Below are 23,475 nucleotides of genomic sequence, written 5' to 3'. Positions count from 1 at the left end.
ATCCCCTGCCTGTGGCAGGGACACCTCAACTGGCAACAGCGCAGACTTCCCGAGAAAGATTATAGGGATTTCTCAATTCCATTTGTAAACATGGTCACTTTGAGTATGAAAAAGTCTAACACCAAGTACATAAAAAGTACCACGGGGCACCTGGGTAGCTCAGTGCTTGAGTGTCTGCCTTTAGTTCGGGTCATGATCTCAGAATCCTGGGATCGAGCCTTGCGTTGGGCTCAGCTAGGAGTCTGCTTATCCCTCTGTCCTTCCCCCTTCTTGTGCTCTCTCTCTCTCTCTCTCTCTCTCAAATAAATTAATGAAATCTAAAAAAAAAAAAGTTACCTAAAATGAAGTTCTGTGATTAAAATAATTAAAAATAAACACATTTTATTGGAGGATAATGCAAGAGACTCATGCTTCCATACCAGCTGGTTTGATCCTGTCCCAAGTGGGTAGGCAAAGACAAAGGATGGAAAGAGGTGGGGAAAGTTGTTTGCAGAGACCCAGGCACATGTGTCTTATTTTTCATTGTTTTGAGTAAATTTTGATTAGAAACAAAAATGATATTTTAAAGGTCAGAGATGATTGTGGTATATTGAACGCTGGGAGGACCACCTGGCAGGAGAGAAAGCATGGGGTGATTCTTGGTGAGGACCCCTGAGTCCCCTCCACCACCATTCCACCCACTCTTTGTCTCCTCCCAGGATCCTGGGATCCTGAGCTGTCTGTCTTTAACCTTCCCTTTGCCTTCCTTGAAAGTTGTCTTATAAATATGTGTACTCTCCATTCTAGATTGTATAGTTTACACAACTTTGACCTTTGCAGACATGGAATTGTACTCTGTATTTCTATCAGCCCGTTCCTGCCCTGCTCCCCTCACTCTGACATTCTGTTCTTGAGGTTCTAACTGCAGACAACACAACAGTGCCTGTTACAGGAATCCTCCAGTCTTACGTTCTAGACTGCCACTGATGCATCTTCTGGGTCCTGCTTCTTGATGTTAATGAAGAGTGGTAATAAATGGGTCTGGTCCACGAGCTTGTCCCTGGGTTTCTCTGGATGGCAACCCTCCCATTCTGTCCCTCAGCACATAGTCTTGCTCACCTGCACCGACATGTCATAGCAGATGGTGACCAAATCCACTGGAGTTTTCCTCATGCCTTCACTGCATGTCTGGTTTCTACAGAGGTCTAGCTCGTCTTTCCCCACCTGGGAAAACACAACCCTGGCTTAGTGGCTTGGTTTTCCTTCTGAAGACTAGCTGATGCTTGCTCAGAGGGTAAACCCCTGAAACTGGGGCTTCCATCCTGGTCCTACCCAGGACACAACTTACAACTTTCCATGCCTCAGGTTCTCTGTTAGATGGGGGAGAAACACCTGTCCTGCCTAACTCAGAAGGCTATCACAAAAAGAAACAGCCAGAAGTTGGCTCCCCACTTACCACCAACACAATCTGCTGGTGAAACAGAGCAGGATTTACTGCTACCACAGTAAGAGGGAATACTCCTTTGCAAAGTTTCAGCAGGGCCTCCAAGGGGGCAAGGTTAGGTCAGCATTTATTGGGAATTGGAAGTGTGACTTATTTATTATTTTTAAAGAAGGTTTATTTATTTATTTTAGAGAAGTGAGGAGGGGTAGAAGGAGAGGGAGAGAGAGAGAGATTCTTAAGCTGACTCCCCACTGAGCATGGAGCCTATGCGGGGATTGCTCTCACAACCCTGAGATCGTGACCTGAGCTGTGAAATCAAGATTTGGACGCTCCTCCAACAAAGCCACCTGGTGCCTCTTGGGAATAGGAAGTGTAGTTTAAAGTGGATCTGTCAATCTGGTGACTTGATAGGCTAAGAGTTATACAACAGTCCAGGATTGGTGGGAAGAGGGAGATGGGGATTTTGAGATTAGCCAGTATTTTAAGGGATTCAAAGAATCTTAGGGCACAAGCTGTCTGTGGCTTCCATTGAAGAGCTAATGGGTCTTTCAGGAAGTTCTTGTAATAGTAATAGTCAAAGCCATTTTCCTGGGCAAGAGACTCATGGAAGCATAAAGACATACAAAGAAGGACAGAGTAAGGGCCGCAGCCTCAGTCAGGTATGGTTCTGGTTCTCAGTGGCCAGCTAATTCCAGCAGAGATGGTTTGTGTTCTCAAAACCAAAGCATGGACTGAAAGGTAGAAAGCTCCATACAAAGTCAAGGAATTGGTGATATTAATGAACATATCCTTAGCTTTCTAGAAAGCATTGATAGCTAGGTGTAGAATGGGATGACCCTAGAACCTAGGCCAGGGACCCTGAGGCCAAAGGATAAGGAAGCACATTGTTTCCAACACCTGTGCCCTGTGAGTCCTCCTGCTGGTTAGTGGGGTTGGGGGACATGTGGAGGGTCTGTAACAGCTCATGTTTCTGAATATGGGGCTCCTTTCACCTAGGATGCTGACCTTCCTCTTTGACTAGGTGACCAAAACGACAAAATAACAACATCCCTTATGACGCTTTATGTGGTGACAGTACAGAGGACGCTAGAAACCAACTACCTCTTCCTTAGCATTCCATCCCCACACTCCTCCTGGCTCCCAGCCTGTGGACTGGTGCTCCCTGCTCTGAACTCTGGGCTGTCTCTCCCACACCCTCTGACTGCCTGCTCTCCAGGCTGTCTCTTCCATCAGTCTAGGAAGTCCAGGCTGAGACTCCTCAGAGTCACTGCTGTATCCACAGGTCCAACCTAAAGCAAGAGCTTAATACATCTAGTTGGATGGATGAAGGGCTTCTCCACAGTGGATGTTGGATTCCAATATCCAGCTTCCTCAAACTGGCCGTCTTGAGTGTCAAATTCCTCTCATTGTCCTTGTCTGTCCATGCTGAGATTTGGTGGCAGCCTTCAGGAATCCACCCGCATGCATGAGATTCTAAAGGAGAAACAGACCCAGCCGTTCTCAGGCATCCAAATCCCCCTTCCCAGTGGAGACTGGCTGTGGGGAATCACAGAAGACACCTGCCTCTTCCGGTGGCTCGAGCAGGATCTCCCTGGGCTCTGGCAGCCACAAGGATTACCAGCTAGAAAACTCCCCAGCTTCCCGAGACCAGTGGGATGAACCCAGTTAAAAACTCAGCAAGCTGCTCAAGACGCCATTGAGCCTGGCATCTGTGATATGCAGGTTTTGGCACTAATCTGTTGTTCAGATAATTTCCCCCCCTGTAATCAGCAATTTATAAGGCACTCAAGCTCCAAACACTGTGTCAGAGGGAGAGGTGGAGCAGGGTAGAAAACATCAGCTTCAGGTGGGGCTCAGCATCTCCCTAAGAGAGAGGAGATGGGTTCTGATTTCTCTTGCACTTTATGGACAGAACTTCACTGAGGGCGCTAGTGGACTGCCTTTATCTCCCCTATAATCTCCATCGGCATGTCCCCCAAGACATCTCCCCAAATACAATTTAGGTAAAATCAGTCACATGTGTTGTTTTGAGACAGGGCTGCTAGCTCTCTCTTCCAGTCCAGTTGCTGTATTGTACCAAAATCCTGGGGCTACTGCTCACCTTCTATCAGTGATCTCTATATCTAAGTTTTTTTCTTTTCTTTCTTTCTTTCTTTTTTTTTTTTCCTTGCGAATTTTGTCCAGTTAACTTAGGAAGGATTCCAAAGTGATTGTATTTGATAGCATTCTGTATGACTGTAGATATCATGTGACTTCATGACATAACCCGTTTCTCTCACTACCTTTAACACCCATTCCAGATCTATTCCCCTTCTCATTTTCTGGGACACTTATGGTTTCCACAATGTCAGACCATGTGGCATTTTATTATATTCTTTCACTGCTTTTCCACTTTGTGGCTGACTGGGCTGCATGTCACTCCTCTCTGGAGGAAAGCACCCTCAACTTAGCCTTCAGGATTGTACCAAGTTCAACTGAGGACAAGCTCAGGAGACATGATTTGCAAACACATAAGGAAACAAGCCATCATGAGTGAGAGTCAGCAGAAACTATGAACAACAGACTTAGGCCAGTGAAAGATTTCAGATGTTGGAGTGATCAGATACAGATAATTAAATACCAATATATGACAAAAAGAAAAGGGAGTTAAAAATCGAACAATCAGAAGAGAATTCCAAAAATGACCAGATAGGGACACCTGGCTGGCTCAGTCGTGAAAGTGACCGGACCATTGATACATAGGTTGAAGGAAAAAGTCCATATGATGATCTCAGTATACATGGAAAAGGCGTTTGAGAAAAGGCAACAATAATTTATGGTAAGAATGCTTGCCAAGGTAGGTATAGAAGAGAAATTCCTTAATCTGAGTGTATCAGAACTGCTAGGGCTGCGATCATACAGTACCACAGACTAGGTAACTCACACAACAGAAAAATACATCTTTCCGATTCTGGAGTCTAGAAGTTTGAGATAAGGTGTCAGCAGGGTTGGATCCTTTTGAGACTGTGAGGGAGAATCTGCTCCAAGCCTCTCTCCTTGACTTGTAGACGACCATCCTCTCCCATGCCTTTTCTCATCATATTCCTTCTATGTGGCTACCTTTCCCCTTTTTATAAGGACACCAGTCATATTGGATTAAGGCTCACCTCAATGACCTTATTTAAAAAAATTTTAAGTAATCTCTACCTCCATCATGGGTCTTGAATTCATGATCCTGAGATCAAGAGTCACATGCTCTACTGACTGAGCCAGCTAACTGTACCCCTCAACCAATGACCTTATTTTAATTGAATTATCTCTCTAAAGACCCTGTCCTCAAATTGGTCACATTTGGAGGTTGCCGGGGGTTAGGACCTCAACATATGAATGGAAGAGGGAATAATTTAGCCATAACATAAACTAGGAAATTCCTTAATCTGAGAAACCATCCTTTTGATTCAGAAACATAACAAGGACCCTCACCATTACTGATTCTATTTAATATGAGATAGGAGATCTTGGTTAATGCAGTAAGAAAAATAAATGAAATGTAGAATTAGAAACGCACTGTCATCATTTAAAGATGGTATGGCTGTCTATATCCTGCTGTCCAACAGAAATATACCATAAGCCACATATACCATTAAGAATTTTTAGTAGGCAAGAAGCAGGTTAAATTAATTTATTAAATTTATTATTATTATTTAATATTTTATTTATTCATGAGAGACAGAGAGAGAGAGAGAGAGGCAGAGATAGGGGCAGAGGGAGAAGCAGGCTCCATACAGGGAGCCCGATGTGGGACTCGATCCCGGGTCTCCAGGATCACTCCCTAGACTAAAAGCAGCACTAAACCGCTGAGCCACTCAGGCTACCTTAACTTATTATTTTTAAAGATTTTATTTATTTATTCATGAGAAACACAGAGAGAGAGGCAGAGACATAGGCAGAGGGAGAAGCAGGCTCCCTGTGGGGAACCCTATGCAGGACTCAATCCCAGGACCCCAAGATGATGGCCTGAGCCAAAGGCAGACACTCAACCACTGAGCCACCCAGGCACCCCTGAAATTAATTTTAGTACTGTATTTTTATTTAACACAGTAAATCCAAAATGTCATTTTAATATGTAATCAATATAAAAACTTATTAATCAGATATTTTCATTCCTTTCCTTGGATCAAGTCTTTGAAATTCAGTGTATATCTTAAGCATATGGCACATCTCACTTTATCCACATTTCTGGCACTCAGTAACCATGTGTAGCTCTTTCTTCAGTAAGAAAGTGCTTTAGAAGTGAAGCAGAAGGGCACCTGGGTGGCTCAGTTGGTTGAGCATCCAACTCTTGATTTCAGATCCGATTGTGATCTCAGGGTCATGAGATTGAGCCCAGCATCAGCCTCGAGATTCTCTCCCTCTCCTTTTGCCCTTCCCTTCTATCACCACCCCCTACACTCTCTCTCTTTAACCCCCCGCCCCCACCAAAACAAAACAAAAAAGTGAAGCGGCAGATCTGTTTCGCTGGTAAGGTCTGTGTTATGTCAACTCACACATTTTGCTGACTGCTGGCTAACCTCTTTGGAGTGGGGCCACAGGCAAGCCAAGGCAACACCCGCTCCTGCCAGATCTCTCCAGCCAGGCTTGTGTGTGTGGCTCTGGGGGGAAGGGGCTGACTTCTCTTGCAGGTCACCCACATTGTTGAAATTGGAGACTGAGGTGGTGACAGACCAATGTGGGTCTGGCTTGTCCTTGTGGGTTCCAGTTACACTAACTTTCCCCACTTTACATCCATCTTTCCTGTCCAACTGCTTGCCTACACAGAAGCACAGCCACAGAAGAACTATGTAACCAGCTCCCACAGTTACCCAGGGTCAAATCCACAGAAGAATCCTTTCTTCCATGTGGATTCCTGGTCATTCTGATGAATTCTAATGGGTACAGGAAGAATAGTAGGAGATGACTGTAGTTAATTCTAACATAGTAAATGTATGACGATCCACAAGTCAATTAAACCCAAGAAGGAAAAGCTAAAAACAAACAAACAACAACAGAACCATTTCATTTGTTACCATTGAAAGTGACTATTATGCACCCTCCCTTCCCTGAGAACTGGTACTTGAAGGAAAAGAATTAGTATTTATCCTTATAGATTATACTCTATATTCTGTAGTAACCAAGTAGCCTCAATTGATGACAGAAAGCTCTAGCTACACAAGAATACCAGCTAATGAATGTAGAATGAATGATAGAATTAGAAAAGAAACATTTTGTGTCCTTGATATATTAACAATTATCAATGTGCACTAAAGCAGTGAGGCAGGGGTTTGGGAGTGATGTGTGTGGTTGCATGATGTCAAAGTTCCATCCTTTGCAGACCACTTTCTGGCTCTGGGTGAGGAATCAGCCTTGGGAATCTTCACCTTGTGATCCATTTCCACATTACAGCACTGAGATCAGCAGACATGTAAGGTCCTCATGACCTGATGTGATAGGAACTATTGGGGATCAATCTCTGATTCATGCTTCGAAAAACTGAAACTGATGGGGTGTCTGGGTGGCTCTGTCAGTTAAGCATTTGACTCTTGATCTCAGATCTCAGCTCAGATATTGAGCTCAGGGTTGTGAGTTAAAGCCCTACATTGGGTTCCACACTCAGATAGAGCCTACTTAAAGAAAAACAAACAAACCAACCTGAAACTGGATCCAGATCCTCCCTTTCATAGTAAATACAGGAGATTGAAGAACAAGGTAAATCACACCACAAGGGAGCCATCCACACCCTCCAGAGGACAAAAACCCAGTTTATCCCAAATTATAGTTGTAAAAAGATAAATAAGAAGGAAAGAGTGACTGGTATGGGAAAATGGAGACGCAAGGGACCTAACAGCCTAACACAGTGTGGACCTGTTTGGATCTAGATCCAAACACAATAAATGTAAAAAATGCTTTTGAAAAAAATCCAAGAAACTTAAATATGGGCTGGGTATTATTATTATTTTTTAAATTTTTATTTATTATAGTCACACACACAGAGAGAGAGAGAGAGAGGGAGAGAGAGAGAGAGAAGCAGAGACATAGGCAGAGGGAGAAGCAGGCTCCATGCACCGGAAGCCCGACGTGGGATTCGATCCCGGGCCTCCAGGATCGCGCCCTGGGCCAAAGGCAGGCGCTAAACTGCTGCGCCACCCAGGGATCCCTGGGTTGGGTATTAGATGATATTAAGGCATTGCTGTGAATTTTGTTAATTATGATTATGCCATGGTGCTTCTGCTAGGCTGAACAGTGGCCCCCAAAGATATGCCCATGTCCCAATCCAGAATCTGGAATATGTGATTTTATTTGCCAAAAGGGACTTTGCCAATGTGATTAAGTTAAGGACATTAAGGGTGCCTGCTCCGTTCCTCTTTTCTCTTTCACTGCCCCACCCCCCACCACCCAATGCATCTCTTGCATTCTTAATTCCATCCCAGCGTTCACTTCCTGGAGGACTCAACTGACTCAACCACCTGGGTAGGAGAGGTAGGTAGGGATTGGATCATAGAAATGATGATCAAACAGGAAAGTTTGAATTTCGTTCTGGGTCTAATGGGAAGCCATTGCATGGTTTAAGGGAGGGAAGTGCAATGAGATTTGCCTTTAGAAGGATTTCCCTGGAGTATGGGGAATGGGACAGAGCCAAGAATTCTGGTTGTGACTGTTCAGCAGAAAGATTCTGCTTGGTTGGCAAATTCTGTTAGGAATCTGAATCTTCGTTTGGGTTTAGGCAGGTAGTGATATCAGGGTCATGGGATTGAGCCCCGTGTCAGGCTCCATGCTCAGTGCAGTCTGCTTGAGATTCCCTCTCCCTCTCCCTCTATTTCTTCCACTCATGTTCTCTCTCTCTCTGTCTCTCTCTCTCTCAAATATATAAATCTTAAAAAAAAAAAAAAAGACAAGAAAGATCCTGCTGGGACTGAGATGGTAGCAGAGGAGCAGTGCACAGTGGTTAGGCTCAGGATGTTTTTGAAGGTAGAGCCAACAGGGCTTCCTGATAGATTGGATGACCTGTGTGAGCTCCAGGAGGGTGGTGGAAACATTGCTGAGATGGAGGAGGGGGGTGAACTTGGAGCACTGGGGAGGCACAGTTTGGAGACGCCCATGAGACATCCAGGTGGAGATGCCAAAAAGGTGTTAGAATTACAAGTCTTGAACAGGGAGACAGAAATCTGAGAGACAATATTTCTTTCCTTCCTTTCTTTCCTTTCCTTTCCTTTCCTTTCCTTTCCTTTCCTTTCCTTTCCTTTCCTTTCCTTTCCTCTCCTTTCTTTCCTTTCCTTTCCTTTCTTTCTTGCAGATAAAGGTTTGTTTTATTGAATAACTGTGTAATTGCTGAGGCCGGTATGTACAGACAAAAGAAGGAGAGTTTTATTTCTTGGTCTCTTCCTCCTTGGACAGAGCCTCGATGATTTCCTTCTCCTTGGCTTGATGCTGATCTTTGTGGTGCTTGCATGCTGCCTTGGCCTTAGATCTGTGGGCCTCAGCCTCATCAGCCAGAAGCTTCTGGGGAGCCTTGTCTGCCTGTACCTTGTGGACGTGTTCCATGCAAATCTGCTTGTTTTTGAACATGTTGCCCTTCACCTTCAGGGACAGCTGTGACACATGTGGCAGTCAATCTGAGACTCACGGCATCTTTTGAGCAGCCAGCACAGAATTCTCATCGCCCTCACCCAGGTCACCTTCTTGGACATTTGAGCGTCGGCAGTACCTTTTCTCTTACCAGTGTCCACATACCTGCCCTTCCGATGGGTCAATGTGTTTGTCGGGCCCCCAACCTGGGAATGGACAGTCACAGACCTCCAGATGATCAGCCCATCTTGGATCAGTTTCTGCATCTGTGGACAGGAGTTAGTGTTGGCAATTTCACTAGTTTCACTGGGTTCCAACCAGATCTTCCTTTTGCCACAGTGGAGGACACTGGACGCAAGCCTCTTCTGAAGCCTGAGCTTCCTAGTGGCTGTGGTCACAGTGGTAAAAGGAAAGGAGAGAGGGTATTTCAAGTAGCCTAGCTGGCTAAGCTTGAGGAGAGGACCTGCCGACGCTACAAGGGGAAGAAGAAGAAAGGAAATGTGTGTTTTCCTCCTCTGCACCATGTTATGGGGCATCCGTGAAGCGGAGTGGGCCTCCAGCATGAACAGAATGATCTACAGTGTATATATGCTGTGGGAAGGTGTGTGTCTACAGAGAAGTGATAGGGAAAAAAATCAGACCTCCAGGCCACACGTGTCACATGAACTCAACTGTGTGTGTGCGTGTGTGCATCTGGGAATATCTGGAAGGACACACACCATATGGCTCACAGTGGCTACCTCTGGGGAGTGGCACTGGGGAGGAAGAAAATGGATTTAGTTTTACTCCTCTGTACACTGCTGGGATATTTTATTTATTCCTTTATTTTATTTATTTCATTTCTTTTCATTTTGTTTTGTTTACAACAAGCATTACTACTTGTGGTGTACAGTTTTGGGAGCCCACACATGTTTGCTTCTGGCTGGGACTCAGATCAGGTATAATAAGGGGTGGCCGGGGCAAGATGGGGTGACATCCTGTGTGTCTTTGGGGCCCACTGAAGGAAGGAATGGCCAGGGAGAGGGAGGGTGGGGCAAAGCAGCCAGCAGCTAGATCCAGCCGGGTTTTTCTCTTCACTTCCTGGTCCCTGGGATCCCAAGGGACAAGCTGGATAGATCCCTTTGGTGGGCGCCCCCAGCCCCCAAGCTCCACTGTGGCCCTAGACCATTTCCTTTTCTGTGGGAAAGGACTTGTTTGAAGATTAATTTTCTTGCTGTGTAGAGCTGCCCCTGGGCTCCAAAGGTAAATAAAACCTATCCATTTTCTTCATTCTCTTTTTGCTTTGTCTTCCCTGGTACGGTGTTAAGGATAGGCCAGGGCCTGTTTCCAAAAGTCCCTTTAATTATTTAGAAAAAGTCCTACATAATTTAACTAGAGGGACCCCAGGAATCAAATGCATAGTTGTCACAGGATACATTGACCAGAAAGTTCAAATGTAGTGAGCAGGGCTGTTTTGATTTATTAACTGCCTGGATCTCCCGGTGAGGGATTTCTAAAGACATGTCCTAGAGGGCCCCTCAGGTCTTGGGTGAGTCTACGCGCTAGGGGGCTGGCAGTGCCAACCCAGGGGACCAAGTGGCCAGGCGATTGGGTCAGGGCTGACTCCCCGGTGCCCACTGGCCTGCTGGCTGTCCAACTTAAGAAGTTTGCTGTTAGAATTTTTGAGGTGGGGCTGAATGAAAGTTGACACAAAGGGGGTGCCTGGGTGGCTCTGTTGGTTAAACATCTGCTCAGGTCATGATCCCAGAATCCACGTCAGACTCCCTGCTCAGCGGGGAGTCTGCTTCTCCCTCTCCTTTTGCCACTCTCCCTGCTAGTGCTCTGTCAAATAAATAAATAAAATCTGGAAAAAAGAAAAGAAAAGAAAAGAAAACAACACAAAGATCCACAGTGACTAAAGTCTCTTGAAGATTCTTGCCATTTTCAATAAGTACTTTAAAGATATGTTTTATTAGTTGGGGGCACTCCTTGGAAACCAAGCCGATTTCATTCTTGTTGATTTGTGTGCCTGCTTCTATGTCTGTGTGCTCTAAAAATGCAGATAGCTTACTTCTCAGCTTGCTTTCCTAATGAGCTCTATTGCCTAGCTCCTAAAGACCGAAGGGTCAGCAATGCAGGGCACCACACCCTCTTTACAGTTAGCCCATAAAGAGGAAGACATTTCTTCTTCTTCTTTTTTTTTAAGATTTTATTTTTCAAGTAATCTCTACACCCAACGTGGGGCTCAAACTTACAACCCCTAGATCAACCCCTACATGCTCTACCCACTGAGCCAGCTGGGTGCCCCAAGAGAAGGAAACATCTAAGCAAGGGCTTTGGAGATTGAGTCGAATCCTGGTGTCTTAGACTGGGTCCCTTTGAAACACTGCAGAGGTTGCCTGGGAAGGTCTCTGGGGACAGGTGCCCTGTGGCTGTGAGGAGGGCAGGATCCAGCACCTTCTCCATGGGGAGAAAGTGAGCCCGGTGTGGCTGTAACTGAGGGCTGTTCTGTAAGAAAGTTGAAATTGAGACTGGAGGTCTGGGCCTTTGTATCCCTGCATCAGCAGGTGGAGGATGGGTGCCTGCCACAAAGAGGGGGCCTAAATGTGACTCTATAGCCTACTACCTCTGGCTGCCCCTGACAACTGCATGTCACCTGAGAAAGTTACTTCATATTTCCATGCCTCAGTTTGCTTCTCTGTAAAATGAGTCCAAAATACCTGAGCTTTTCAGGGTTGCTTTAAGGATTAGAGATATAAAATACACATAAAGGTTCTAGCACAGTGCTGGTATGGCTAGTAATATGTAAAATACACATTGGATTTCTGAGACGTAGGACAAGAAAAATAATGTAAAACATCTCAAAGATATTTTAAATATCAATTACATGCTGAAATGATGACTTGGTTATATTGGATTCAATAAAATGTATTATTCAAATTAATTTCACCTGTTTCTTTTCACTTTTTCAACGTGGCTACTAGAAAATTAAAATTAAGCAAAGAGCTCATCAGATGTATACACACTGCTCCTACATGGGCAAAAGTGTCTTGAGTCTAGATTCTAGACAATATTCTTGGCTATTCCATCATTTCATCAATGAAAAATTATTCTTAGCACCCATTATGCTAATTAGCAAATTATCTGGTGTTGATTGAAGACAAAGAGAGCCAAAGTGGGCTTTTGATGAGTCTTTCAAATGTAAGTTCTAACTACCTCTGGAGTTTTGTATTTCCAATTGAGTGGACCTGGCTGTTCCTGGGAAGTGGACTGAGACTCAGTCACATGTACAGACCACACTGAAGGATTTTAGAGTAAATTGCAGGCACTCTAATACCCTTTCCAAGCCCTTTGGTTTTGAGAAGGCCACTGTGTTGTGTAGCTCAAACTGGGCCTGACAAATATGTTCATAATCACGTTCAGAATCTTCTTAGGAGACGGGAAATCTAGTGCTGTTTCAGAAAGCATTTCATCCAAAATGGTGAACATATTTATAATGAGGGTTTATGGGAACCTTCATGTAGAACAAGCAGCTCTTTCTTTACTGTAGTTAAATCAAGAATATTTTACCATAGAGGGCGCCAAATACACCTCCTCATTGTTTTCTCCTCTTAAAGAAAACATGACAAATTAGTGACCCGGAAGATTTGAATAAAACACACACAGGGAAATCATTGTTTTGAGAGTTATTTTCAGCTTAATTAATTCACTTTGACTGTCCAAATTCATTTTAGGTCTGCAGGCTATTTTCAAACAAAATGTTATGACACAGCTCATACCAAAGATTTGGGGCAAAGGATTTCCGTTTGCTGAACTGTCATCTCAAGCTAAACAAATGTCAACAGAGTATCCTTAGGCAAATTAACTTTCCCCTGAATGGGCTCTTTTATCTTGTCCATTTGCATTCATTCCCATCAGTACTTTCAGGCGGACCTAACTGAATGATGGAAACTTCAAAAAAAAAAAAAAAAAGAAAGAAAGAAAGAAAGAAAGAAAGAAAGAAAGAAAGAAAGAAAGAAAGAAAAAAGAAAAAAAAATCAATGGGTCATTTGGGAAAAGTTGGTCCTGGTCTAAATAAAATTCTTCCTCTATCAATTTCAAGAAGTCTAAAAAATCTATTTCAATTTCTTCTATTGATTTCAAGAAGTCTAACAATTTTTTCTTCAAAGAGTTAAGTAGGATGACCACGGGACCTAGGGATTCCACTTCTAGATATATACCCTAAAGAATTGAAACCAGGTATTGAAACAAATATTTGTATATGTGCTGCTGAAGCGAGCACGAAATAAATACTTGTATACAAATATTCATAACAGCACTATCAGCAGTAGCCAAATGGTGGGAACAGCTGAAATGTCCATCAACAGACGATTTGATAAATATGTCAAATGTTATTTATTTATTTACTAAATATTTAATTTATTTATTTGAGAGAGAGTGAGTGACTGAGAGAGCACAAGTGGGAGAGAGAGAAGCAGACTTCCCACTGAGCAGGGAGCCCCACGTGAAGCTTGATCCCAGGACCCTGATATCATGACCTGAGCCGAAGGCAGATGCTTAATTGACTGAGCCACCCAGGAGCTTTCAAATGTGATATTTAAATAATAGAATATTACTCAGGCATAAAAAGGAATGAAATGCTAATGCAATGATATAAGTGAATGAACCCCCCTCTCCCCAAATTAAAAGTTATAGGAACCAGACACAAAAGTTACATATAGGATGATTCCATTTATATGAAATAACCAGAATGGGTAAATCCCTAGAGAAGAAAGCAGACAGGTGGTTGTCAAGGACTGAAGGAAGGAGGGAATGGGGAACGACCGCTTAATGGGCATAGGATTTTCTTGGGGGTGATGAAAATGTTTTGGAACTAGCAGAGATGGTAGTTATACAACATTATGAATGTACTAAATGCCACTGAATTGTATTCTTCAAAAAGGTTAATTTTATGTTATGTAAATTTCACCTCAATTTTAAAAAATCGATCATTCTTTCTGTAACTGCATATTTGATGGTGTGGGGAGTGGGATTTTCTAAATAGCCAAATGACCTTTTATGGGCACCTATCAAATAGGTTTCTGGGGCAGAGGTGGGGTGGTGCTTGGGTAGCTCAGTCAATTCAGTGTCTGTCTTTGGCTCAGGTCATGATCCTGAGGTCCTGGGATCGAGCCCCACATCAGAATCCCTGCTCAGCAGGGGAGCCTGCTTCTCCCTCTCCCTCTGCTGCTCCCCCTGCTTGTGTATGCTTTCTCCCTCTCTCTCTCAAATAAATAGATAAAACCTTAAAAAAAAAAAAAAGGTTTCTCATATCAGCCTGGACTCTTGCTGACATTACAGCAGGGAGACACCAAACTCATTCCTGTTTCACTGTGGATCCTTTATGCCTCTACAGACCAGCTGTTTGCAATAGCACTGTGGATTGTGTATGAAAAGAAAAATAAATAAATAAATAAATAAATAAATAAATAAATAAATACTCTGCACAGTGTTTTTCTGACCACTGGATGTCATGAGCGTACAGTATATACTCCAGCTAGAGAAACTACACACTTGGAGGAGCTCAGTTTCATTCAATATGGCGACAGTCCTCTGTATGTCTGCATAGAGGGCATGAGGCAAGTGATGAGCCATTGAAAGGTTTTGTTTGTGCTAGCGTGACGTTGAGAGGCAAAGGAAGATGAGCAAAAACATAGCGCTGGCTTCTTTGTGCTTTCCAGAGTACTTCAATGGATTTCCAGTTATGGGCAAGCAGTCAGAATCTAACATAAAGTGTTCTTGGGGCCACTTCTCAAACCTTCTGACCAAGAAAAGTGAATGACTTGGTACCTTTTGGCCTTAGGCGGTACAGAGCTTCACTCATTTCACAAATTAAAGTAAGGACAAGTAGATGCTTGTTGTCACTATCTTATTTCCCATTGAATGGTCCTTAAAATTTCGTTAAATTTATTTATTCTTTTTGGGTAGGTTCAATGCCTACCACAGGGTTCAAACGCACAACTCTAAAATCAAGAGTGGCATGTTCTACTGACTGAACCAGCCAGGTGTCCCTCTCATTGAATAGTCCTTAATTCTTCTAGGTAGTAACTTCTATGTAAATCATTCTGAATGCAGTTGATCCCCCTTCAGAATTGTACAACCATGGAATTTTCAGATATACTCAGTTTTGGCATCAGTGCTTCCTCATTTATGAAAGTATTCTTGGTCCTCTCTAAGCTGGGGTAGTTAAGGGGGCCTGAGTGTGCCAACCAGCAGCTCTAATTACTCCTCTTGGAAATCATTTGTGTCAATGACATTGCTAACATTTTCTTTTTTTAAATTAGGGAGGAGGATCAATGAATTAAGTAGGAAGTAAATTTGGGCTCTTGACAGTTTAAGTCTAATACTTCCAAGGACACCAGATCCCCTACCCCCCGTAGGTGGGGCTGTCTGCAAGTTATAAGGATTTGAATGGTTTATTAAAAGCCTCTTTGGGTTCATGAAGATGGAAGTGTTGAAATCTGGGCTTAGAGAACTGAAACTAGGGAGTTGGAAAAAAAAGAACATATCCACAAATTTAGATAACTAAAAAAATATTTTTCTTTCTTTCTTTCTTTCTTTCTTTCTTTCTTTCTTTCTTTCAGAAAGTGCACAGTGTGTGTGAGACAGAAAGCATGCACAAGTGTGTGTGTGTGGGCAAATAGAGAGAAAGAGAATCCCAAGCAGACTCCTGGTTGAATGTGGAGCTCAAAGAGGGGCTTGATCCTATGACCCATGAGATCATGACCTGAGCCAAAACCACGAGTCAGATGCTTAACTGATTGAGCCACCGAGGTGCCCTTACATTTTCATTTCTATGAGTATTCAACAATAGGTGAAGTAAAGAAGCATTCCAGTACCTGAGCAAATCCAGGAGTGAAGAAAGGGAATGTTTATATTTTAAGAATGTGCTCAAACTTTCTGCATCCTTAATGCCAACAACTTCTAGTATGGAATAAAGATCAGATTCAGAACTTAAAAGGAAAATTTGATCATTCTTTAGAATGACAGTGCAAGAAGAAATAGGAAGGACTGGGAGTGACAGGTGGGTGTTTTAGGATGAGTGGCCAGAGTGACCTTCTCTTAAGAGATGTCCCTCTACCAGTAACCTGAATGGGATGAGGGAAGAGTCATGGAATATCTGGGGGAAGAGCCTCCAGGCAGAGAAACAGTGGGTGCAAAGGCCTTGTGGTGAGAGCACATTTGATGGGAGAAGAACAGGAAAAGAGGGCAGAGTGGTAGGAGATGGTACTACCCTGAGTGAAACCAAAGCTGTTGGATGGCTTTGAGCAAGGGTTGCCATGAGCTGGTTCATGTTTTAGAAGGTTCTCTATGGCTGCTTAGAGAATAGACTATAAAGAAGGACCAGAGTAGAAGCAGAAGACCAGGTAGTGGCCACTATAGGTGTCCAAGCAAGGGGGCTGGTGGCTTAGACCAGGCTGGTAGCAATGTCCAGGGGAAAAAAGATGGTCAGAAATATATTGAAAGTAGACTTGACAAGGTCTGTTAATGGATTGGGTGTGGGGGAGGACCCTCACACTTATGTTTCTTCTTGCCTTTGGGTTTTTGCTGACTGCTCTGCCAGGAACACTCCTCCTCAGATCTTTACCTGGCTCTTTCTTCTTGTCAGGCCTCAGTTAAAATGTCACCTCAGAGAGGCCTTCCCTGACCACCCTGTCTGATGTCCTGCTTTTTCCCTTCCCTCATTCTGTATGCCATTATGCTGCTTTGTCTTAATAAATTTATCCCTATTTGAAATAAATTTTTTAAAGTTAAGAAAACTTACCATACCCAGCATGGAACCCAACATGGGGCTTGAACTCATGACCCTGAGATCAAGACCTGAGCTGAGATCAAGAGCCAGGACATTCAACCAACTGAGCCATCCAGGTGACCCTAAGCTTTTATTTTTAAGTAATCTCTACACCCAATGTGGGGCTTGAACACAATCCTGAGATCAAGAGTCAAATGTTCTACCAACTGAGCCAGCCAGGTGCCTCCATTTTATGTATGTATCTATGTATGTTTATTTATTTAATTTACTTTTATTTTATTTAAAATATATATATTTTTAATTTATTAGAGACACACAGAGAGGGAGGCAGAGACACAGGCAGAGGGAGAAGCAGGCTCCATGCAAGGAGCCATGTGGGACTCAACCCCAGACTCCAGGATCACACCCTGGGCCAAAGGCAAGTGCTAAACCACTGAGCCACCAGGGTGTCTCTTTCATTTACTTCTTTTTTTTTTTAACATTTAAAAAAAATATTTTATTTATTTATTCATAGAGACACACAGAGAGAGGCGCAGAGACACAGGCCAAGGGAGAAGCAGGCTCCATGCAGGGAGCCTGACGTGGGACTTGATCCCAGGCTGCAGGCGGTGCTAAACCGCTGTGCCACAGGGGCTGCCCCTTTCATTTACTTTTAATATTTATTTCCTCCGACCTAAATATAAGCTCTGTTAAAGCATAGCTTAGAAAAGTGACAGAAATACTGTGTATTTGTGGATGTCTTAGGGAAACTTTCACATGCAAGTGAGAGAACTCCCCACTATCAGAGACTCATACAAAAGGGATTATTTCCTTGGATAACAGGAAGTTTAGAGGCAGCTGCTGGCAGTGTGTCAGCTGCTCTATGAAGTCATTCAGGACTCAAATTCTTCCTCTCCTTCTGCTTTGCCATCATTAACATACTGGCTTTTTATCTTCATGGTCACAAGATAGCTGCCACAGCTCCAGGCATCAGACTTGATTTTAGTGCTAAAAAAAGAGGAGGAGGAAACAGTGTTGGCAAGCTCTCCTCTCCTCTTGGACTATTTTTATAAGAAAGCAAGAGTTTTCCCAGAGGTCCCCCCAGCTGATTTCCCTTTAAGTTTCATTGCCTAAAAGTGAGTGATGTGGCTACTATTCGCCATAAGAAAGTCTGGGAAGTAGGCGAAGGAAAAGGGATGGTTAGTCAGCAATGGTGTCTTCCACAGTCAAGGAAATGAACTGAAAGGGATTGATCAATAACAAGATGACACTCACTTAAGCACCCAAACAGACCCAGGGAATACAGACTGAAAATTCAGGAATTCTTAGGAAGATTGGTCACCTGTTCGTTTGTTCATTCATTCATTCACTCATTCACTCATTCATTCCTGTTCTGTTTAGGATTTTTATATCTAAATTCATGAGTGATATTAAAATTTTTCTTTACTATGCAGTCCTTGTTAGATTTTGGTGCCAAGGATACACTAACCTTATAAAATGAGTTGGAGAGAGTTCTCTTTTATTAACAAATGTTATCTTTTCCTTAAAAAGATTTTATTTATTCATTTGAGAGAGAAAGAATGAGGGGGGGGGGAAGGGGGGAGCAGGCTTCCCACTCAGCAGGGAGCCTGATTGGGACTCAACCACAGGACCCTGGGATCAGGACCTGAGCCAAAGGCAGACACTTAAGTGCCTGAGCCTCCCAGGCATCCCTGGCAAATGTTTTCTGTAGAGGACTAGATAACTGGCTTTGCAGGTTCTTTGGTCTCTGCCGCAACTACTCAGCATGCTAGTTAGCATATGAGAGTGGCCACAGACCATGGGTAGAACAGACATGGCCAGATTCAGCCCACAAACTGTGGTTTATCCCTGTTCTAGGCTATGTTTTGTGTAAGTTTAGAGTCATTTGTGACTAAATGTTTGAGAAAACACTCTTGTAATACCTCATGGGCTTGCTTTTGATTTGCGAAGATGTTTTGGAACTGTTGATTCAATTTCTTTAAAAATTATAGGATAATTCTGCTTGTCTCTTTCTAAGAGACATTACATTATATTCTTGTAGAAAGCTGTCCATTTGATCTATGTTTTCACATCAATGGACAAAGAATTGTTCATAATTAACTTGTTAAATTGTGGTTACAAATATATATTATGTATGTAATTTTTTTAAAAAGATTTTATTTATTTATTCATGAAAGACACACAGAGAGAAAGGCAGAGACGTAGGCAGAGGGAGAAGTAGGCTCCTGGTAGGGAGCCTGATGTGGGACTTGATCCTGGGACCGTGGATCACGCCCTGAGCCAGGGGCAGGTGCTCAACTGCTGAGCCACCCAGGCGTCCCTATGTATGTAAATTTTACTATATTTTGCTACTTTCTATAGAGTAAAATTTACCATTCTAGCCATGAAAATTTTTAAAAAATTTAATTGTAGTAAAATATTTATGAAATAAAACTTACCACCTTAGCCATTTTAATTTTTAATTGTATTTCTTTATTTTTAAAGATTTATTTATTTGAGAGAGAGAGAATAAGTGAGGAGGAGGTGGTCGAGGGGGAAGAGGAAGAGGGAGAAGCAGACGCCCCACCTAGCAGGGAGCACGACATAGGGCTTGATCCCAGGACACTGAGATGATGACCTGAGCTGAAGACAAATGTTTAACCGACTGAGCCACCCAGGTGCCCTGTCATTTTAATTTTTAATTGTTAATTATTTTATTTGATTTTTATCATTTTATTTTTCCATCTTCCCAAATAGAAACCATAACCCACTAAAAACAGCAGTTCCCTGTCCCCAGGCACTGGTAACTTCTATTCTATTCTCTTGTGTCTACTCTAGGTACTTCATGTAAGAGGACTCCTATAATATGTGTCGTTTTGTGTCTGGTTTCTTTCACTTGGCATATTTTCCAGGTTCATCCTGGTTGTAGGGTGTGTCTGTTGAAATTTCAATCCTAGCTCACACTATGGTGGTAATGATTTTGTGATAGATACATGTATCAAATTAATACACTGTCCATCTTAAGCTTACAGAATGTTAGATGTCAATTTTATCTCAATAAAGCTGGAAAAAATAAAAATACTTCCCTTCCTTTTAAAGGCTGAATAATATTGTATCATATATATATATATATATATGTTTATATATAAACCACATTTGGTTTATCCATTCATTTGTCAGAGGACATTTGAGCTATTGTATTGAATACAATACAATATTGAATAATATTGTATCATATATAAATATAGTTTATATATAAACCACATTTGGTTTATCCATTCATTTGTCAGAGGACATTTGAGCTATTTGCACTTTTTGGCTATTATGAATAATGCTTCTGTGAACACAGGTGTGCAACTATCAATATCTGTGATACTGTGTGCGTATCAGCTTTCAATTCTTTTGGGTATATATCAAGAAATGGAGGGGCTCCTGGCTCAGTCAGAGATTGAGGTCTCCGGGTGGTGAGTTCAAGCCCCACATTGGGTCTAGAGATTACTTAAATGAATGAGTAAATAAAAACTTAAAAAAAAAAAAAGAAGTGGAATTGCTGGATTGTGTAGTAATTCTATGTTTAGCTTTTTGAGGAATTGCCAAAAGGTTTTCCTTCATTATTAACTTAAAAAAAATTTATTTATTCATGAGAGACAGAGAGAGACAGAGACATGGGCAGAAGGGAGGAGCAGGTTCCCCACTTGGGGAGCCCAATGCAGGACTTGATCCTAGGACCCTGGGATCATGACCTGAGCCAAACACAGATGCTCAATCACTGAGCCACTCAGGTGCCCCCATTATTAACTTTTTAATAGAAGTTTTACACATTGGTGATTACATGAATCATAATATGTACACACTCAATCATCTCAAATCTACACCCAGGACAGAATCCTTACTGGCTCTCCAGAAGACCCCTGTGTTCCTTTCTGGTCGCCTCCAACACAAGAGTTAGTTGTGCTTGCTTTGGAGCTTTATATAAATAGAATCATTTTTTGTTTATTCTTCTGTGATTGCCTTCTTTCATTTAACATATTGTGAGATTCCTCTATGTAGTTGCCTGGAGCAGTAGCTAATTCATTCCACTGTATAAATACACCACTGATGGTATATTAATATTTGTATATACCCCCACCACTGAGGCACCTGGCTGGCTTAGTCAGTGGAGTGTGGCATCTTGATCTCAGGGTTGTGAGTTTGAGCCCCATGTGAGGTATAGAGTTTTAGTTAAAAATGTTTTAAGTTTCATTTTCTGTCTGTTGCTATTATATAGAAATACAATTACATTCTGTATACTATCCTTGTATACACCAACTTTGTATACTAACTTATTAACTGTAATAATATATGTGTTGATACTTTTGGATTTTCTACCTACCTAGTTATGTCATCTGTGAATAAGACAGTTGTATTTCTGCCTTTTTAATCTCAAAACTTTGCCCTTCTTTATTGCACTGGCCTGGACCTCCAGGTAAATTTTAAATTTTAAGTTGGGGTAGCAAATATCCTAGTCTCTTTCTTAATCTCAGAGGAGAACTTCCAATATGTATGATGCTTGCTGTAGAAGTTTTCATACATATTTCTATCAGATTGAGAAAGTCCTTCTTTTTCTCCTAGTTTCCTAAGAAGCTTTTCTTTAAAAAATTTTTTAATAGATTTTATTTATTTATTCATGAGAGACACAGAGAGAGAGAGAGAGAGAGAGAGAGAGAGAGGTAGAGACACAGGCAGAGGGAGAAGCAGACTCCACGCAGGGAGCCCGACATGGGACTCGATCCCAGGTCTCCAGGATCAGGCCCTGGGCTGAAGGCAGCACTAAACCGCTGAGCCACCCAGGCTGCCCACTTTTCTTTTTTTTTAAAGTCATAAATGGATTTTGATTTTCTCTTTTGGATGGTGAATTTTACTGATTGATATTTTTGCTGCATATGTTGAAATGCTTTTAATATCTTTTTCTCCTATTTTTTGTTTCATTGATTTTCAGATGTTAAACTAACCTTGCATTCCTGGGACAGACCCAACCTCTGGTGACAAATTATCCTATTTATATATCCCTGTCTTGGTGATCTCTGTTGCTTTCCAAGAGATTTTTCAAAAAACTAATTTGTCTGGGGTACCTGGCTTTCTCAGTAGGAGCAATGTGAGACTCTCGATCTCAAGGTTGTGAGTCCCAGGCCCTCACTGGGAAATTACTTAAAGATAAAATCTAAAAAAAAAACAAAAACAAAAACAAAAAACAAAACAAAACAAAAACCCAATTGGTTCAGCATTTCTAATTTTCTTGGTTGAAGTATTGGTAAAAAAATAAGTCAGGCTCCCTTTGCTGAAGTGGAGAAATCTTAAAAGATTTTAGATTTCAGTGTATCTGTTACATTCTGCTTTCTACTCTTAGATCAATATTGCAGAGGTTCATATGGGCACAAGGCAGAGGGCTGTATCTTTCCTATGCAGAGGCTCCCTCTCCATGCCAGACGGTGACTCAGGCCAAAAGGTGATTCTTCCGTCCCCACTGATGCACCAAGGGGTGCTGGTCCTGCCTGCTCCTGGAATATTGACCGTACTGGGTCTTTGATGCCTTCTCCTAAAATATAACTGACATTTCTTTCAGACTACTGAGTTGCTGCACCAGCCCAACCAGCTGACCCTGGTCATTCCATTGTGACCATTAAGAGCTTAGAGAAGTGCCCAGCCATAGGGATTCCCTCCCTGGATCAACTCTTGTCCATCTTATTCCTCTACAGCCTCTTCCATTCCTGGTGTGTTTCATGACATTGCTGATTTATTGCTCTGTTCTTTCTTTCTTTCTTTCTTTCTTTCTTTCTTTCTTTCTTTCTTTCTTTCTTTCTTTCTTTCTTCTTTCTTTCTTTTTTAAGATTTTATTATTGATTGATCAGAGACACACACAGAGAGGCAGAGACATAGGCAGAGGGAAAAGCAGGCTTCTCGAAGGGAGCCCGATGCAGGACTCAATCCCAGGACCCCAGGATCACGACCTGAGCCAAAGGCAGACGCTCAACCACTGAGCCACCCAGGTGCCCTATTACTCCATTCTTTGGAGTCTAAATCCACTTTTCAATGGCTCAAAGTTTAATTTAGCTTGTGGGTCCCTACATCCTTCCTTGTCATAGACTGAATATTGCCCCCTGCCCCAAATGTCCATGTCCTATTCCCTGGAACCTGTAAATGTCACAAGAGACTTGCAAGCGTTATTAAGGATCTTGAGATGCAGAGACTATCCTAGGTTTTTGGGGTAGGTCCTAAATGCAATCTTAAGAATCCTCATAAGCGGGAAACAAGTAGATCCAAGGAGGAAATAAGAGGTGTGATGGTTGAAAATGAGATTGGAAGGATTCTAGGAGGGAGACCAGTGGCTACAGAAGCTTGAAAAGGCGAGGGAATGGATTTTCTCCTCAGAGCTTTCACGAATTTGCATGTCATCCTTGCTCAGGGGCCATGCTAATCTTCTCTGTATCGGTCCAATTTTAGTATATGTGCTGCCGAAGTGAGCACTCCCTCAGAGCCTCTAGAAAGAACCAGCCCTGGCAACACCCTGACTGGAGCCCAGATTTTGGATTTCTCACCTCCAGATCTGTAGGAGAATAAGTTTATGTTGTTATCAGCACCAAGTTTATGGCAGTTTGTTACAGCAGCAATAGGAAGCTGATACAATCTACTTACATAACCATCCACTTGGGTGTAAGGGAAGTCAGGACTCAGTATAGTTTTT

General features: G+C 42.4%; 2 pseudogenes; both read right to left on the bottom strand.

Moving 5' to 3' along the window:
• Positions 1-8,803: 8,803 nt before the first annotated feature.
• On the bottom strand, positions 8,804-11,449 carry LOC140625775 (large ribosomal subunit protein eL19-like; annotated as a pseudogene).
• Positions 11,450-23,145: 11,696 nt separating this feature from the next.
• On the bottom strand, positions 23,146-23,258 carry LOC140631357 (U6 spliceosomal RNA; annotated as a pseudogene).
• Positions 23,259-23,475: the final 217 nt, after the last annotated feature.

This window comes from Canis lupus, chromosome 3 (genome assembly GCF_048164855.1).
Source record: "Canis lupus baileyi chromosome 3, mCanLup2.hap1, whole genome shotgun sequence".
NCBI lineage: Eukaryota > Metazoa > Chordata > Mammalia > Carnivora > Canidae > Canis > Canis lupus.
Note: the sequence above shows the minus strand (reverse complement) of the source record. Positions and strands in the feature narration are given on the sequence as shown.